The sequence below is a fragment of the Vitis riparia genome, unplaced genomic scaffold, assembly GCF_004353265.1.
Source record: "Vitis riparia cultivar Riparia Gloire de Montpellier isolate 1030 unplaced genomic scaffold, EGFV_Vit.rip_1.0 scaffold753_pilon_pilon, whole genome shotgun sequence".
Lineage (NCBI taxonomy): Eukaryota > Viridiplantae > Streptophyta > Magnoliopsida > Vitales > Vitaceae > Vitis > Vitis riparia.
The window spans coordinates 106,375-122,308 of NW_023269769.1; the positions used below are offsets into that span (position 1 = coordinate 106,375).

Genomic DNA, 15,934 nt, shown 5'->3' on the forward strand with positions numbered 1-15,934 from the left:
AAGCTAGGATGCTTTTAAGTTCAAGCTATTATAAATAACAATCATTGTCATTGACAACTTTGCCTAATAGTGTGATATGCATATAAGATTAGAATAAATAAGAAAAAAAAATGTTACAAATCAGAAATTAAAAAATATCACATTTTATTTAGCTTTCTTACAATGAAATGAAACATATTGATGCAACAAAAACAATATATTTTATGAATTTTAATAAAAACAAATGTTTTATGAGTTTCTAATATTTAAAGCCTTCACAGAGCAGATCGCCTTCTTTCTGCTTCACTTTTTTACCCACTGCTTGATTTGCTTTCTCTCTCTGTGCAAACAAAGTACAAACCAACCATGGAAGCTGTGGGAGAGGCTCTTCTTTCTGCTGCCATCGGCCTGTTGTTTGACCAGTTGGCCTCCACTGATTTGCTCGACTTTGCACGCCAACAATGGGTGTACTCTGATCTCAAGAAATATGAGATAGAATTGTCGGATATTCGTGAAGAGCTTAATGACGCGGAGGACAAGCAGATCACGGATCACTCTGTGAAAGAGTGGCTGGGCAATCTGAAAGATTTGGCTTATGATATGGAGGACATCTTGGACGAGTTCGCCTACGAAGCTTTGCAACGGGAGCTCACGGCCAAAGAAGCTGATCATCAAGGCAGGCCGAGCAAGGTACACAAGCTCATCTCCACTTGTCTTGGCATTTTCAATCCTACTGAGGTTATGCGTTATATTAAAATGAGGTCCAATGTGTGGGAAATCACTCGCCGCTTACAAGATATTTTGGCTCAAAAATCTGAGCTTCGTCTAGAAAAGGTGGCTGCGATAACCAACTTTGCTTGGGGAAGGCCAGTCACTGCATCTCTAGTCTATGAACCCACTAAAACCAATTTTTCTGTGGTTTCCATTGTGGCCATGGGTGGGATGGGCAAGACCACACTGGCAAGACTGGTGTACAATGACGATGAGACCATAACCAAGCATTTTGATAAAAATGCCTGGGTTTGTGTCTCAGATCAGTTCGATGCAGTGAGAATAACAAAGACGATTCTCAACTCGGTGACTAATTCTCAAAGCAGTGATTCACAAGACTTGCATCAAATTCAAGAAAATTTGAGGAAGGAATTGAAGGGAAAAAAATTTCTGATAGTTTTGGATGATTTGTGGAATGATGATTACTTTGAGTTGGACAGGCTATGCTCCCCTTTCTGGGTGGGAGCACAGGGAAGCAAAATTCTAGTCACAACTCGCAATAATGATGTTGCAAACAAGATGAGAGGACACAAGAACTTACATGAGCTCAAATAGTTACCTTATGATGATTGTTTAAAGATATTTCAAACACAAGCTTTTGAACATATGAATATCGATGAGCACCCAAATTTGGAATCAATTGGCAGGAGAATTGTAGACAAGTGTGGAGGTTCGCCCTTAGCAGCAAGAGCCCTTGGTGGCCTTTTGCACTCTGAACTACGTGGATGTGAATGGGAAAGAGAATTGTACAGCAAAGTATGGGATTTCACAGACAAGGAATGTGACATCATCCCTGCCTTGAGATTGAGCTACAATCATCTGTCGTCACATTTAAAGAGGTGTTTTACTTATTGTGCAATTTTCCCCCAGGATTATGAGTTTACAAAGCAAGGGTTAATCTTTATGTGGACGGCGGAGGGGTTAATTCAACAATCAAAAGATAATAGGAAAATTGAAGATCTTGGTGATAGGTATTTTGATGAGCTACTGTCAAGGTCATTTTTTCGATCGTCGAGTAGCAATAGATCACGATTCGTGATGCATGACCTTGTCCATGCTCTAGCTAAATATGTTGCTGGAGATACATGCTTGCATTTGGATGATGAGTTCAAAAATAATTTGCAACATCTCATTCCTAAAAGTACTTGCCATTCATCATTTATTCGTGATGATTATGATACATTTAAAAGTTTGAAAGGTTTCATAAGAAGGAGCATTTGCGCACATTCATAGTTATATCAACACCAAGATTTATCGATGCTCAATTCATCAGTAATAAGGTGCTTCGACAATTGATACCAAGATTTGGACACCTAAGGGTGCTCTCCTTGAGTGGTTACCGGATAAATGAGATACCAAATGAATTTGGTAATTTAAAACTTCTAAGGTATCTGAATTTATCTAAAAGCAACATTAAATGTTTACCTGATTCAATAGGCGGTCTTTGCAATTTACAAACATTGATATTATCATGATGTAATCAGCTTACCAGGTTGCCTATTAGCATTGGGAATCTAATTAACCTTCGACATCTTGATGTTGAAGGTAGCAATCGATTAAAAGAAATGCCTTCACAAATTGTCAAATTAAAAAATTTGCAAATATTATCTAATTTCATGGTGGACAAAAACAATGGTTTGAATATCAAAAAGTTGAGAGAAATGTCAAATCTTGGAGGTGAACTCCGTATTTCAAATTTGGAAAATGTGGTGAATGTTCAAGATGCAAAGGATGCAGGTCTAAAATTATAGGATAAACTTGAAAGATTGACACTAATGTTGAGTTTTGGTTTGGATGGTTCAGGGAATGAAATGGATCAAATGAATGTCCTTGACTATCTAAAACCTCCATCGAATTTGAATGAACGCAGAATTTTTAGATATGGTGGTCCAAAATTCCCATATTGGATAAAGAATGGCTCGTTCTTTAAAATGGTGAATCTACGTCTCTTAGATGGCAAAAAGTGCACATCTTTACCACGCTTGGTGCAGTTATCATCTCTCAAACAGTTGTTGATTTCTGGAAATGGAGTAACAAATGTGGGTACAGAGTTTTATGGAGAGATGTTTTTCTGTAGAAAAGTTTTTCCCATCACTAGAGTCTCTATCTTTTGAAAATATGTCAGGATGGGAGTATTGGGAGGATTGGTCTTCCCCTACAAAGTCCTTATTCCCTTGCCTTCGTGAGCTTACAATTTTGTCTTGCCCTAAATTTATTAAGAAATTACCCACTTACCTACCTTCTTTAACAAAGCTCTTTGTTGGAAACTGTCGAAAACTAGAGTTTACACTTCTAAGGCTACCATCTCTCAAGAAATTAACAGTCGATGAATGTAATGAGATGGTCTTGAGAAGTGGAATTGAACTCACCTCACTCACTGAGTTAAGAGTTTCTGGGATTTTAGAGCTTATCAAATTGCAACAAGGATTTGTGCGGTCATTGGGAGGGCTTCAGGCTTTGAAATTCTCAGAATGTGAAGAACTCACGTGTTTGTGGGAGGATTTGAATTGGAAAGCCTTCATTGCCATCAACTTGTACCATCGGGATACAATCTTCGTTCTTTGAAAATAAGTAGCTGTGATAAACTGGAGAGGCTTCCAAATGGATGGCAGAGTCTAACATGCCTGGAAGAATTGAAAATCAAGTATTGTCCAAAACTGGTGTCATTTCCAGAGGTAGGTTTCCCACCAAAGCTGAGAAGTCTTATTCTTCGAAATTGTGAAAGTCTCAAGTGTCTACCTAATGGGATGATGCGAAATAATAACGGCAGCAGCAACTCATGCGTCCTTGAATCCTTGGAAATAACGCAGTGTTCATCTCTCATTTGCTTTCCAAAAGGGCAATTACCTACCACCCTTAAGAAACTAATCATAGGGGAGTGTGAAAATCTAATGTCTCTTCCAGAAGGAATGATGCACTGCAATTCCATCGCCACCACCAGCACCATGGACATGTGTGCCCTTGAATTCTTAAGTCTAAATATGTGTCCCTCTTTGATTGGTTTTCCGAGAGGTAGGTTACCCATCACTCTCAAGGAACTCTACATAAGTAATTGTGAAAAGCTGGAGTCTCTACCAGAGGGAATAATGCACTACGATTCCACAAATGTTGCTGCTCTTCAAAGCCTGGCTATCTCTCATTGTTCATCTCTCACATCCTTCCCAAGAGGCAAGTTTCCCTCCACCCTTAAGGGACTTAACATTTGGGATTGTGAACACCTCGAGTCAATTTCAGAGGAGATGTTTCACTCTACTAATAATTCATTTCAATCATTAAGCATCGGGAGGTATCCTAATCTCAGAGCCCTACCAAATTGCCTTTACAACCTCACAGATCTACATATTGCAAATAATAAAAATTTGAAATTATTGCCTCTGATAAAAAACCTCACTTGTCTTACATCGTTTTTTATCTCTCACTGTGAGAATATCAAGATCCCCTTATCCCAATGGGGCCTTTCTAGACTCACCTCTCTTGAAAACCTCTCAATTGAAGGGATGTTTCCATATGCAACTTCCTTTTCAGATGACCCCCACTTGATTATTCTTCCTACAACTCTTACCTCCCTTCACATTTCTCAAATCCATAATCTGGAATCCTTAGCCTCCCTATCTCTCCAAACCCTCACCTCGCTTAGAAGCCTGGTGATCTTCAACTGCCCTAAGCTCCAGTGGATTTTGCCAAGGGAAGGACTGGTGCCTGATTCCTGTCAGAACTACGGATTTGGGGGTGTCCACATCTAAAACAAAGGTACTCAGAGGAGGAAGGACATGATTGGCCCAAGATTGCCGATATCCCCCGTGTGGAGATACATGACTAATCCATCTCGAGCAATAAAACAGGTATTACATCTCATTCCCAACATCTTTCTTCATCTTTCTCTCCTCAACATCACTTTCAATTTCTTTTACCTACTATTGCAATTTTTTAATTGGACTTAATTTTTTGCTAAAATTTTCAACTAGAAAGCAGATCTTGACATGGCTTCTGGCTTGGTATTTCCTCAGTGTCTAATTTTCTCTATAATCTGTCATAATTTGAAATTAGCATTATTACTTCTATCTTGCCAGGTGCAATAAATAAGATTTTAATCCAACAATTTCAATATCTAATGTATCAAGACCTTTAAATTTCTTTTACATATAGGCTATACTAGAGGAAGTTCTAGTTTATAAAATTGGTTGGGTTTACTAATTAGATAACATTATCACTCCACTTATTCTAGTTCTAATGAGGTCATCATAATGAAGCTGAATATACTAGTATTGCAAAGTTTTATCAATTCATTCTCAATGATGGAAGTGAGTTACATCCTACATCTTATAATCTGAGACATAAAATGGTTCCTACAGGAGTTATTAGGATTTTTTATTTTTATTTTTTGGCTGATAGAATGGAATTTGGGTTTTATGTTAAAGACTCAAAACATGCAGTGAATGGAGTTAGCACTTGTTGATTGCAATCCAAATGAATTATAATAGGAAACAACAACAACTTGTATCTGTCTTGATTCCCATAAATCTTGAGATGTCCAAGTCTCATTTGTTTTTCCACTAGATGAACTACATACCATATTTAAGCATCTACGTGTTCATGATTGTTCAATTATGTAGTCTATAGCTAGTTGAATTATGCACAATGACAACAATAGCCATAGGAATTATCTTCTTGAATAATTAGAAATCGAGGGATTTCCACCTTTCACATCCTTTCAAAGATATAAGTCATCCACTTCCTTTAAGGCAAGATAATAATATTTTGGTACAAGCAAATGGGGCCAATTAAGAATAGAAATTACAAGGAAAGTGTCATTTGAAGTCTTTCATAGTAGGTCAATTCCTTAATGATTGATGCTTATTTGGATTTAATCTTTCTTAGCTTAGCCGATTTTAACTCATTTATTAGAATTACTTTATTGTCTAACCATCAAATCCTTGTGAAGTTTTTAATGATATTCTTAAATTTTAGGGTCATTCTCTTTGTGCTAAATCAAGCATGCTCATTCACTTTATATAAATCTTATCTTCTTAGACATTAACTTTAGATTTTTGTTGTAATGAAATTTTTTGTTGTACATGTAGTATGCTCAAATAGGTTGCACATCATGTTGGAGCAACAATGTCAAAGAAGATGTACATTATACGAATATTTGAAGAGAAGCATCTGAATTTGGAAACTACTAGTGTGCCTCTACAACCTCAAAATTCTTCACATAAGAAAATGTGGATCTCAAGTCCCTACCTCATCAGATTCAAAGTCTCGCATCTCTTCAACAGCTTTGTGTTGCACATTGTTTAGGTTCTGGAGTTCTTTGAGAAAGCAATTTCATGAATATACTTGCAAGAGTATTAAGACCCCTTATCTTTGTGGAGCCTCCAAAGATTCACCTCTCCAAAAACTCAGTTCATTCATTTTATATTGCGCATTGTTAAATGCAATTTCCTTTTGACAGTATTTCTTGCTACAACTCTCATTGATATTTCAATGAAAATATTGTCAAATCTAGAATCCCAAGTCCCTTTCCTTGGTCTTCAGAACTTCATCTCTTTAACTTGTAGAGATTGAGGGGTGCCCTGTTCTAGCCCTCTTTACCAAGTGAAAGGTTGTCTTTTGAGTTTTATCGAATCTCTAAATCAAAGATGTTTCAAGGAGATTGCCCACTTCCCTTAAAGTGAGGATAGATCATAAACTCATTTTTGAACCGTAATAACTTCAAATTGCAAAAACAGGTGCAGAGCCAATTCAACCCTATCCTATCCTTACATTCATTAAGGTAAATCTTATTCTCAACACACATTTATACTCTTTTATCTGCACAGTACCTTGTCAATTTCTCATATTGATGTTGTTTTCTACCAGTGGCTTAACTATTTGTGAAAGTCTCCATGGAGTTGTGTTGCAAGTTTGACTAGGAAACGGGTTTTAAGTACAACAATTACAAACTTATGGGTGAGTATTTTGTTTCTTGTCGATCTCTCCCATGGTTCAATGTTAGCATCTTGAGTTCTGCATGTGATGAAATCTTGGTAATTTTCTTTTAGGTGCTCTTTGAGTAATCTTAGTTGGAGATTTGACATGCAGGCATGGGATAAAAAATGTCAAGGGAGGGTGTTATTTGACAACAGTTACAAATTGGCATGGATGTCTTCATTTCAATTATTCATCTTTTGTGGAACCTTTCTAATTGGATTTAAATACAAATTTCTAATTTCAATGTATAATGCTCAAAGTTTACCTTAATAAGTGCACTTTATGTCAAAATATCTATCTTCTGTAATCAAGGAAATAATAGATTTTTCTTTGAGAAAGACTAATGAAAGTTTTCTTTATTATATAATTATTTATGATCTTGAGTCATTTCTTTCAGGTTTTCACATTGCCAAAAGGAAGGATTCAATTTGTTGTATGTTTAATGCTCTTATTGTGTTGACAAAATGAGATTTGGATTTCACATTGGAGACCACAAGTTTGGATTGAATGCAAGTAACACCTCTTTATTTATTTCATAGATGATTAAAAAAAATAAGTAGCAAGTGCATGTGTGTCTAACTTCCATTTATTTATTCTACAGTTTATACAACACACCATGTTCATATGTCTCTTGGAAAGTTAAGAACCTTGTTTGAAATTTGGTATGCCTTCCATGCTGAGAAGTCTTGTACTCCATGATTGTGGTGGCTCGAATAGCAACTTGCATCTGTCATGATACATGGAGAACTCAAGACAACATCTGGTTTTTAATGTCTTTCAAATTAGTGGATTTCATATTAATTTCTCAATCAATGTACAATGTGTTTTTCATGGAACACTGCTAAATAATTTTGTAATTTCCTTTTTTTTTTGTCTATAAATCATTAATAAATTTTGATTGCAAACAATTGTCAAGATTCATTAGCATCAACTTTATCCAGCATACAAGTTTTTAGGTAAGTGATAAACATTGAAATTTTTTCTATTTTGTTTGGTTTGAAATTCTCTTCAATTTTAAACTAACATATTGCTATTTGTTTGCAACATGTTATATTTGTAGAAAATTTTCTTATCAAGATTTATATTGAATAATGTTTAAGGTGAAGGAGACTTTCTGGCATGTCCTGCTGTCTTGAGTTGTGCAAGTTAGAGGCTCAAAGAGCATAAACTCTTATGACTGGAAGAAAGACAATTGAGCTCTCATTCTATGATAAGTTGTGAGCATTGTATGGTATTCTTTGAATTGCACATAGCCTTATTTAGCTTTCGAATACTTAATGCAATTGTGCATGAACATAAACTAAACTCATACTTGACACAATTGTGAGTTATATGGTATTCGTTCTTATTTTCTTTTTATTTTATGCATGGGTCAAAAAATGCACTCTTGGTTACTTTGAACTTTAACTTTAATACCTAAGGAACATTTGGTTATTGCAATACCTAATGCTTTTTGGAAGTTGGTTACGGTATTCATGGGTGAAAAAATCTTTGTTTTTATTTTTTATTTTTTATTTATTTTAAGTAGATTCATGGCCTTCATCAATTCCTTTCATATTCCTAATATTATAAATCTTACTTGTTTTCCCAAATTGCATATCCTATGATAGAAGTGAAAGCATTAAAGATTGTTAATTGAAAGAAATAATCTATTTGCAGTTGGAGATTGGAGATAAGATTACAACATGATCTCACGTCCTTGGTAATTTGTAGATTGAGGGTTTTCACAAGGCTTAGCCCCTAATACCAGTAAAAGAAGAAAAGCTACCAGGTAATTTGTACTAACATTAGTACCTTATATCTCCAGTTTCATAGAGAGTTGATAATTGAATTGGTGCTCAACATGTGGTCTTTGTCCCAAGATAGGTGCATTATCCATGCCAAGCAGATGCCCTATTCAAATTATAAGGCTTTGGATTCCTTAATGATTGGAATGATCTCTAGAATTCTTGCCTATTTCTAAATGTCATGTCACATCTTTCCAACAGGCCAGCTTCCTTATGCTCTAAATTGTGGAGATCACGAGTTACTAAAATTTGTGGTTTGCATTAGAGAAAGATTGTTTGATGCTCTCACTACTCGCTACATGTTTTGCCCTTGAAACTACATATCTTTCAATCCCCTCTGGTGAGAAAAGAATAAAGAACATAAACAAGTTGTCCCATGATGACTCACATTCCTAAGGTTCTAGTTGATGATGTACCTTCTTGAGATTGAAGAGTGAGAAATGTCAAAGACAACCCTTATCTGAGTGAGGCCTTCAAAGACTCCTTACTCTCAAACAACTCATGATTGATGGTATACTTTAAGATGTGTTTCTTCTCAGATGGCCTGTCCTTTCTTCCAATGTATCTCGTGTATATTTTCATGTAAAGATTCCGGAATCCATGACTTCCCTACATCACCAAGACCTCACCTAAGCTCTAGTGGTATTTGGCAACTGAAGGAGAACTCTGCCATGGTTCAGAGCTATACATCAGTTCTAAATCCAGTGATGAGACATCAATTCAAGATTGCCCATAGGTCCTATTTATAAATAGATGGAGAGATTCATCTTTGATCCATAATAGTTTGGATTCCAAAAATGGAAGCTAGTGGAGTTCATCCTATTTTATCTATATATTCAGTAAGTTTCATATATTCCCAACACATAATTCTTACATTTTATCTTTTTTTTATGAGTATAAATTGTCATATTGTTGAAATTTTCTACAAGTTGAGTTACTAGAGAATCCCTACACTGAACATTTTTGTTGAAAACTTGACTAGGGGGTAGCTTTTAACAACAATTACAAGCTTTAAAGCTTCACATTTTCTATTTGAAATTCATTTCCCTTGTTGGTCCCTCCCATAGTCCCATGTAAGCATAAATGTTTTTCTCTCTCCTAATTTAGATTTTCACACAATTGTTTAACTGAATTAGCAAGATGTTCTATTTGGTGTATTATTGTAGGATTCTTTTTGTGACAGGTTGTCTAACTTCCTATTCACTATGTTTCTTACTATGTTCAAGTGACATGCCAATTGGATATCGGGAATTTATATGTTGTAATGAATGAGAAGCTACCAAGAGGGTGCACAACTTCAAGCCTCTTAGAGAACTAATAATTGATGGTTGCATGGCCCGAGACATGCCTCTTTTCTAGGGATAGATTTTTCATCTAATGTAAGAAGGTAGATAATTCAAAATTGTGTATAGAGGCTCTGCGGTTGTTACTAATTGGAATGATTCACAATTCAAGCAATAACAAGTCTCTAGAATTATTTTAGATTTCTAAATGTCCTCTCATGTATTTCCAAGAGGCCAGCTTCCTACAATATTCCTAATGAAGGTGGAGATCCTAAGTTACCAAAATTGGGGTGGAAAGTGGATGAATGTTGTCAAATGCAAAAGAAGAATACCACTTCTCTTGAATAACGGTATGCTACTTGTCTCTATCTCTCATATTATTGTCAAGAGATGCCTTACCTGATGCTTAAACACCTTGGTATTTATGAATATGGAAAACATGTTTTGTTTTTGTGTCATGTTCCACTCCCAATGCTTCCATTTGTTTGTGAACTAGTTGTGGTGGCTGCCCACTTGGTCTTTCTCAATTCCTTGTTTATTGGCAATATTCCAAAGCTTAATTCTCCTCCCAAATCACATGCTAGAGTATAAGTGATAGAATTAGCCATTGTTTGTTACTAGGAAATCATCCATTTGTGTCAAAGAGATTGGAGATCGAATACCAACATAATCTAATTTCCCTTTGTGATTTGAAGATTAAGGGTTTTCAAAAGCATTTTCTCCAATATCAGTGGATGAAGACAAGCTGCCACAGAAACAACTAGCAGTCTTGATTGAGTTGGTGTCCAAGTCTCCCAAAGAACTCGCAATTAAGTTGGTGCTCAAGACAGTTTACTTCCCCAAGATAGGTTTGTTATTGCATAGTTTAAAATTATAGCACTTTGATTCCTTACTGATTGGAATGCATGATAGCACAACATGTATCTGGAATTCTTGCATTTTTCTAATTGTGTTATGTTTGCTGAATAAGCTAGCATCCTCCAGTGCTCTAAAATGTGGAGATTACAAGTTGCTAAAATTTGTGCATCTATATATATTAGATGAAGATTGGGTGATTCACAAGAACAACTGCACATCCCTTGAATCATGTATGTTGCTCAGTCTCCACATCATGGAGACATCTGCTAAGCTCCATTTGTAGTTGGCAAGTGAAACTATATATGAGAGACATAACTCCTAAATCCAATGATGAGAGATGACCCAAAGATAGCCCACATCTCCTATGTGAAAATAGATGGCGAGATTCATCTTTGATCTATAATGGCTCACAACAATAGCAGAAGCAAGGAGAGTTCACCATATCTTAGTTTCATACCATTGAAATTTCCTTCAAGTGGAGCTATTTGGTGAATTTTGCAGTTACGTTTATTGTTAAAAAAAACTTCACTATAAGTAGCATTTGACAGCTGTTACAAGCTTTATGACTTTAAATTTACTATTCAGTGTTTGTTCCTTTTGTTGATCCCTTCCACAGTCCCACGTAAGCATCAGTATTTATATCTCTCCCAATTCAATTTTTAATGCAACTTTATCCTTTAACTGGATGAGTTCATTTATGTTAATAAGATTTTCTTTTTGGTGTATTCCTACAAGATTCATTCTACGATGGTTGTTTAACTTCACTTTCAGCATAGCTTCTAGTTCATCAGGTGTAGTGAAATTGGCAATTGGATATCTACAAATCATATGGTGTAATATTGATTACTACTCAAAAAGTGCTATTTTATAGCTTGTAATTAATCCTTTTAACCACTTTTGAGTAGTAGTTATTGCCTTTTAACCCAATTAACATGTTAAGGACCCTTGCAATCAATTCTAATCACTTTGTGTTAAGTTTTGGTGTTTTGATAGTTTTCTGATCACCAAAGCGAGCCAAGATTGAGGAGAGTTATTTGGAATCCTTGGAAAAGCAATGGAAATCTTAGAAGCATGAAGATCCAAAGCTTTGAAGTCCTTTGCCATAAGCAAATCCGGGATGCAAGGAGGGGAAGCAAAGAGAAATCTGCCATGAAGCATTCTTGATGACAGTCATGTCAGCCACTTTTGGAGCACTTCCTGAAGTCCATTTTCTACATGCTATATACCATTTCAAAGCTCAGGAAGTCAAGAATCCAACGCTTCAAACCGTGTACGATTTGGAGCTGAAATGAGGAAGTTACAGCCTTCGGAAGACAACTGCATTAAGCTGAAGGAAGAATTTGGCTCGGCTGCGAAATCACCCTTTTGTTGCGAAATGATTTCGCAGCCATTTTGCACAGTGCTATGGAATTCCTCCTAAAGTTTCACGACACGATGGAAGGCGACCACCACAATCTGAAAGACCATTTCGCAGCGGTGCGAAATCAGCCGTTTGCTGTGAAGTAATTTCACAGCCCTTTTTGTACATCTGCGAAATCTCGCAGACCTCATTTTCACCTGCGAAATGGTCCTTAGTGCTTCCCGATATGTGCGACCGACACTTGGAGATATTTTTCTTCAGATTTTTGTTGTCTAAATCCCCAAATTCTCCTTGTAACCCACCTATCATAGGATTCCTTAGTTATTAAGTTTGGAAAAGGGGTGAATAACCTCAGATATTTTGTTTTGTAATTTTCTTTATATATATATCTCTCGAGAGCTTGTTCTTGGAGACAACCTTTTGAAGGTGACGCATCCTTTGTACAAATTTGCAAGGAAGTAAAATACAGAGCACTTGCTCTGTTTTTCATATATATTTTTGTTTTCTCATTCTTTTTCTTTCTAGCCAATCAAACTCTGAGGATTTTTCCTCAGAGGATGAGAGGTTAGGCTCTTCGTCTCTTGGAGTGAAGAAAACCGGGTAAGTTTCAGAATGATAAATTGGAAGTTTTGTTGTTTTAGTTTTTAATGAAGAGAAAGTGTGACCCGTTAATGGTTTTTATCTTTTTAGTTAACTTAAAACGCCTTTAAATCACCTGGGCCAACACTTGGTAAGGCAAGTGATCTCCGTCCATGGATATTCACTAGTTTACCCTTGCGAGCCTCTGGGAGGTGACTTGAAGGTAGGATTTTCTAGAATAGCCAACACTTGGTAAGCTTTTGGACTCTAAGGAGACATCCATTAGTTATCTCTTGCGAGCTTTTGATGGGTAATCCAAGGTTAAAGATCACCTTGAATGGCAAGTACTAGGTGAGAGGTATGAGCCATTGCAAGGTGCATCAGTGAGAGGATTTAGTGTTTGAACCCATTAATGGGAAACATCTGTACAACACCGGTTGGAGAAGGAACTATATGTTAATTCTCTAATGCGAGGAAAAGAAACAAGTGACCGGAACTCCCTTTTTGTATGAGAAATCTGAGCCTAGTGATCTGAAACTCCAAGAAACACTTTTCTTTGTAAGTAAAATCAGTTACTATTTTTGGTTAGTTTAAAACCGAACCTTTTTCATTCAAACATCTTTATGTTTTCTTTTAAAGCTAACCTTGAAATGAAAAGGCACCAATTCAGCTTTGAATTAATATCATTTGCAAAGTGAAAACCCATCCCAGTGAACGATCCTAGAGCCACTATGCTATAGTAGCTTTGTCTTTGCTACCCTAGTATATGGTGTAATAGGTTATAAATTTTGTTGATTACTCCCTCAATCAAGGAGCACCAGCTGGACACGAATCAGCTGAGACACCAATTAGGCATGAATCAAATATATAAGAAACCACTAAGAGGGTGTAGAACCCTGAGTCTGTTAAGAGAGATGGTTGCATGCCCAAGAAACATCGATCTCTTTCTTATGGACAAATTGTATATATATCTTTGGAGTTGTTACTAATTGGAATGATTCAAAAGTAGCAACATGCCACTGTGATTCTTTTAGATTTCTAAATGCCCAATTTCCTCATTTTTCCAAGCAGGCAACTTTCTACAATCATAATGAAGGTGGAGATTCTGAGTTGCCCAAATTTAGAGTTCAGACTAAATGCATGTTGTCAAATGCAAATGTAGAACATCACTTCTCTTGAATACCGGTATGTTGCTTGTCTCTTATTTCTTGCATAATTGTCGAGAGATGCCTTACTTGATGCTTAAACATCTTGGTATTAATGATCATGGAAAACAGATTTCGGGTGGTAGAGAAGGGGATAATGCACCACAACATATTTCTTGTACATCTTGCAAGGATGCTCTACCATAATGATCAAAATAAACATAGCCAAAACTAAGCAATGAGACGAGGAGGAAGGAGAAGGGAAGGAGAGGAAGCAACCCAATGCAAAAATGCATCAAATTGTTGTGTCTTGACAAGGGAATGAAGAGATGGAGAACACAAGATGTTGCTTTTTGGTAATAGGAGGAAGTCATGAAGATAAATTGTTTTGCTTGACCAAGAGAGGAAGAAACGGAGAAAAAAGAATCCAAGGTTCATTAGAGGATATAGGTGCGACATTACACCCATGTAAATATAAACTAACTGTCAATGCCACATTGAATAAGGTTCACATGATATGCCTATGAGTGCTACACTTTGTAATTTCATCAAACTTCATGCCACAAATGTGTGCATCAATATACCTGCTATTATAGAACCATAACTGTTTCCAACTTACATGATCAAAGAGGAAAATAATCATATCGTGATCTACAAACTAATGATAAATTAAATCCAATAATACAATCATTAAGCTCAATAAAGAAAATATTTTAGAAGAGCTTAGTGCACAAACCACCTCGATCCTTCATAACATCAAACTATGCACAACTTTAAGTTACACATGGTAGACTATCAACTATAGGCAAAAGTTGAGTGTCTGCCAAGTCCATCATGTTGTGGAAGAATCATGTCAATCTTCATTTCATACATCTCTTCCTCCTTTAGCCATCAACCCGTCCATAAATTGAGTACTCTGTCCCTACCACCGGAGGCTACCTTCTCACCATCTGGACTCCAATCAACAGCAAAAACCTTTCCAGAGTACGAAAGAAGGAAAACATTAATTAAACCAAGTACAATGTCAAAAGAAGAATATTAAGTAGTACTTAAGAGGAGAAAAATACCTCATCTTCATAGCCTGGAAGATCTTGTTTTAACTTTTCTGTCCGGATATCTCAAGCCTATACGATAAACAATATTAAATCGAGTTCATTGCTATTTGTTGATGTTAGCATGAATAAGGAAAGCCACCTTGGCAAAACAAAGCACTCACATTCCCTACTGCAACCATAATTTCCCACTGCTCTAAAAATTCTAACCCGAAATTAGTAGACATGACCGTCCTTAATATTAGTAATTGTTTCTAACATATTTGCAACAATTTAGAACAGCTACAAGGCTTGGTGTGATGGAGTGTCTGTGTGGTCAGGAGTGCAGGGGAAGATTCATAAGAAATATCCAAAGTAGAATGCATTCATAGGATTTTTTATTTTAGTATTTTTCATAATACACTTCCCGAATTACTGTTTAAACTTGGAAGAAAAAAAGTCATGTGATTATATCTAACTTAATTTACCAAAATAAGACTTCATAAGGAAGAGTATACCTGAAATCAGGACAAAATATTTTCCTAGTTCGACCTTTGTTTTTTTCTTTTTTAGTGCTTGAAAAGCTATAAGAAGCAAAGAATCATTCAACTATATGATAACCCATCTATACACAAAAAGACATAGTTCCACAATTTACCTTCAGTATAGAGTCTTTCTTCCACTCAAAGAAGCCTACCATCACAGACCAACTATAGGGCAAACATGAAACAAAATGATTGACTATGTAAAGAAAAAAAAGGAAAAAAAGAAGGGATTGTCTTAAACAAGAATAATAGAAGCGATTCAAACCTTATCTGATGGACAGGCTCGACATGCCACAAAAAACAACAACAAATTAATGGCATTAGCATTGAGAAGTAGCATCAATTCATTTTTCTTTCAATCCTCAAAGTCAGCTGCCATTATGTCTTCTCATTTGTATGAACATAAAATGCTTTGGGCTTTAATGGATCAAAATATTCATATTTGAAATTATACTTCTTTCTTTAAGTTTTTAGGTTGCTAAAGGATGGAGTTTAATTTCTGATCAATATGTGTACATATAAATGCCCTTATCTCATTACTAATTTTTAATGTTTTGAAGTTTGTGTCTGTTCCAATTCATTACTCTAATTGATTTGTCAACTAACATTCTGAAGCTTCCTCATCT

At 35.9% G+C, this 15,934-nt stretch overlaps 1 pseudogene; it reads left to right on the top strand.

Moving 5' to 3' along the window:
* Positions 1–345: 345 nt before the first annotated feature.
* Positions 346–1,983, top strand: LOC117910476 (annotated as a pseudogene).
* The last annotated feature ends 13,951 nt before the right edge of the window (positions 1,984–15,934 follow it).